A 4,555-nucleotide genomic window follows, 5' to 3' on the forward strand; every position below is an offset into this window, starting at 1 on the left:
GCCGATCATGGAGTTTACCTCCGCGGATATTTTTCAGCACTGGCCCTTTGGCGACATACTGAACTCATTAAGGTCTCTCTCCTTGTCAGGAGAATCCTGGCCGAACTATGTCCGGCAGGACTGGGATGCGGACGACGAAGACATTCGAGGCCCACCCACCACCCACCTGGTAGCCACTGTCGATGACTCAACCGACATGCTCGACTTCGACTCTGAAAACATCGACGGTATGGACGACGATGCGGGAGGCGAAGAGGAACCACCGCCCACAGGGCGCTGGACATCCACCTCATCATATGACGTATACATGGTGGACACACCAAAAGAAGACGACGACGAGGAACGGAAGGACGCAACGAAGGCTTGTCCCCTCGAGAAGCAGTCAAAGCGGCGGCGTAAGCGCCGCCCCAAATCCCGCCTCGGCAGAAATAACGATCATACAGACCCACCGTTGGAGCAGGGCGAACCACTGCCGGACCACGGCAATACGGAGAATCAAACCGAACAAACCAATTCTGTCAAAGATAATAGTCCGGATGACATAACGCCGGACAGGCACCCGGAGCAGCAGAATGCCCGTCAAAGGCTTGTTGCCACCGCGAGGAGTCTGAAAAAGCAGAAGCAAAGGCTCAAGGCTGCGCAGGACACACTCCAAATCAGATGGAGTAAAGTACTCAACACAGCAGCGAAGTATGGTGGTAATCGCCCCACCAAGAGCTACCCGAAGCGGAAGTTGCTACCCGAATTCGATGAGGAGGCCCTAGATCCCCCACAACCAAAAATCAAAACGGCCACCTGGCCGGATAGACGACCTCACGGCCAACATGGAGCGGCAAACAACTCCACTCACAAGCCAATAAGCGATCCACACGAGGGCTCGCACCAAAAGGACGGCGCAACCAGATCCATCTATGGACCACGCAAGCGCGCCCCAGCATATGATGTAACACAACAAACATCAGAACAACGCGGTACACCCAGATACAGGGGTGCCGCACACCCCCTATGTTTCACCGATGAGGTGCTGGACCATGAATTTCCAGAGGGATTCAAACCCGTAAACATAGAGCATACGACGGAACAACAGACCCTGGGGTCTGGATTGAGGACTACATCCTCCATATCCATATGGCTCGAGGAGATGATCTCCACGCCATCAAGTACTTACCCCTCAAGCTCAAAGGGCCAGCTCGGCACTGGCTTAAAAGCCTCCCCGAAAACTCCATTGGAAGCTGGGAAGAGCTCGAAGACGCTTTTCGGGCAAATTTTCAAGGGACTTATGTCCGACCCCCGGATGCGGACGATTTGAGTCATATAACTCAACAGCCCGGAGAGTCAGCCCGAAAGCTTTGGAACAGGTTTCTTATTAAGAAGAACCAAATAGTTGACTGCCCGGACGCCGAAGCCTTGGCAGCTTTTAAGCATAGCGTCCGCGACGAATGGCTTGCCAGACACCTCGGCCAAGAAAAGCCGAGAACAATGGCAGCATTAACAAGCCTCATGACCCGCTTTTGCGCGGGTGAGGACAGCTGGCTAGCCAGATGCAGCACCAGCGACCCAAGCACATCCGAAGTTAGAGATGAAAACGGGAAATCACGACGCAGCAAAAATAATAAGCGTCGGAATAAAGAAGACAGCCCGAAGAGCACGGCGGTACACGCCGGATTCCGAAGCTCTCGGCCAGGTCAGCAAAAGCCGCCCTTTAAAGGCGCTAGAGATGAACTGTCCAGCCTGAACAAAATTCTGGACCAAGTATGTCAGATCCATAGCACCCCTGGTAAACCCGCTAATCATACCCACAGAGAATGTTGGGTCTTCAAGCAGTCCGGCAAGCTCAACGCCGTACACAAGGGGGAGGATACACCAAGCGAAGATGAGGATGAGCCTCTCAAGCAAGACACTGGGGAACAAAAGAAGTTTCCATCAGAAGTCAAAACAGTCAACGTATTACACGTGATCAAGGGAAGTAAAGCGGCCCTCCCAGATAAATATGCCCAAGGGGCTATCACCGCAAAACCCTACCACTGGTCGTCTCAACCGGTCACTTTCGACCATCGTGATTACTCAGCAAGTATCCGGCGGGAAGGATGGGCTCCCCTGGTATTAGACCCAATAATTGACGGATACCACTTTGCACGAGTCCTGATGGACGGTGGCAGCAGTTTAAACCTGATATACCAGGATACAATCCGCGAAATGGGGATAGACCCAACGAAAATTTGCCATAGCAACACTACCTTTAAAGGAGTAACGCCAGGCCCAGGGGCTCACTGCGCGGCTCCCTGCTACTAAAGTTTATATTCGGCTTCCCCGATAACTCCCGTAGCGAACATTTAACCTTCCACATTGCTCCGTTCCAATGCGGTTATCAAGCACTACTTGGACGCGAAGCTTTTGCTCGCTTTAATGCAATACCGCATTACGCTTCCCTCACGCTCAAGATGCCCGGTCCACGTGGCATCATTACAGTGAACGGAAGTATTAAGCGATCTTTGCGCGCCCAAGAGAATGCGACTGCCTTGGCAGCCGCACACTAAAAACGGCCTCACCGACTAAAGCATTTGATAGGTCGTCAAGACCACAGACGCGGTTAGACGAGTCCGGCGCTGCTATATGTAATTTGTACCGGATTGATGGCCACACCCCTATTACAAATACAAGGGGCTCAACGCGCGCAGACAAGTGGCAATTTCTACTCATTTCTAGTTATACATGGTTTCTTTAAAAAACCAACTTTTTGCACGACAACTTTTTCACCTAAGTTCCTCTCTTTTACAGATGACCATCGTGCTACACCCGTCCAGGATACGGCACAACGGAGACACAGGCGCAGACGTGCAGCAGGGACCCGCTCCAAGGATTCTTTTTAGATTAAGACCCTGCGTAAACCTTTTTTACTGTCTCTTGTTGATACACATCCACCGAATTCTCAGCACAATTGAGAAGGATGCTGACGTCTTGGCATGTGGCCACGTCAGAATAATGCACGTACCTGGACACAAGGGGCTTCTTACAAAGGGCACTATTTAGGCCCGGTTTATACCATAAAGACCGAATACCTTAGGGAGTGTTCGGCGTCGCGAGTTTGGCCTTATATGCATCAGCTCCGAATCATTGTCTTTGGTCAAATGTTGGGTTTGCCCGGCTCCTGTGTTTTGGTGCCTTACGTTCCGCTTTATCGGCTAAGGCAGCACCAGGAGAACTACTGCGATTGTGCCCTGGTTCATCCGGACGAGCACCTCAGTAGAGAAAGCCGAAAACTGACTGTCATGATATAGCGTGAGACTGGTCAACCACTCGATGACCTATCAGAATGTTAGAATTCCTCCGCCTTAACGAAGGGCCGTTTTCCGGCCAGGCATGTACGCACCCCGAGATCGGGAGAGTGCGGAGCCACCAGGGGCTATCTAGTAGCCCCACTGTCAAACTCCTATGGCTAAGTGAAAGTGTTAAAGCATTATAGTCCGGTTGCCTCGTTCGCTGCGCTATCACCTCCTTAATAGGACCAAGACGTTGGGTTAAGTGTGAACACGCGTTTTTTGCGAGCACCTCCGCATTATATGCGTGGGGGCTGAAGCCGACGACTGCAATCTTTCAGGTTATACACATGTATACATAAACGGCCGCACAGGAGGCATCATATTACTTTCAGGCAAAAGTATAAACACAGCCTTATAAAATTTCATAAAAACATTGTGTTTACAATGGGAATACATATCACTCAAACATAATATTCTTCGAGCACTGGGCCTCTATCAAACGAGCACCCTCGAGAACCTCCTCAAAATAGTGCTCGGCAGCCACTCGGCCTATGGCCGAACCCTGCGCCGCAACAGTGGTAGCGTCCATCTCCGCCCAGTATGCTTTAACACGGGCAAGGGCCATCCGCGAGCCTTCTATGCACGCCGACCTCTTCATCGCATTAATGCGCGGCACCGCACCAAGGAACTGCTGCACTAAGCTGAAATAGCTGTTCGGCTTTGGCTTTTCCGGCCATAGCTGATCCACGACAGACCTCATGGCGAGTCCGGACAACCTATTTAGTTCGGCCCATTCGGCTAGCTGATCAGTCAATGAAAGTGGACGCTCTAGAACGTTGAATTGCGACCAGAACAGCTTGTCCACCTCACGATCTGTTTGACCTTGGAAGTATTTGGCCGCATCGGCAGCGCTCGCCGCCAAGTCCATATATGCATCTGCCGAACTCCACAGCCGATCCAGAGGGGCATACCGTGGATCTCCGAACTTCCTCTGTAGCATGAAGGGCTTCCCAGCCGCAATATCCCCGGCTTCCCGCAGCTCCTCCTTCTTCGCTCTCATAGCAGAGCGGGTGTCTTTGTCCGCCATCGTGGCCTTCTCAAGGTCCGTTGCCTTCGCTCGGTTTTCTCTTTCAAGGAGCCGGCAACGGTCGGCAGTGTCTTTTAATTCTACGGCCATCTTGGCCATCTTCTCTTTGCTCTCGCAATGTGCGGCCTTCTCGGCTTTCAACTCTTCGGCCGCCTTCAAAGCAGCCGCATTACTAATCCTCGCTTGTTCCTTGGCTCGGGCAAGTTCT

Source organism: Triticum aestivum, chromosome 7A, assembly GCF_018294505.1.
Source record: "Triticum aestivum cultivar Chinese Spring chromosome 7A, IWGSC CS RefSeq v2.1, whole genome shotgun sequence".
NCBI lineage: Eukaryota > Viridiplantae > Streptophyta > Magnoliopsida > Poales > Poaceae > Triticum > Triticum aestivum.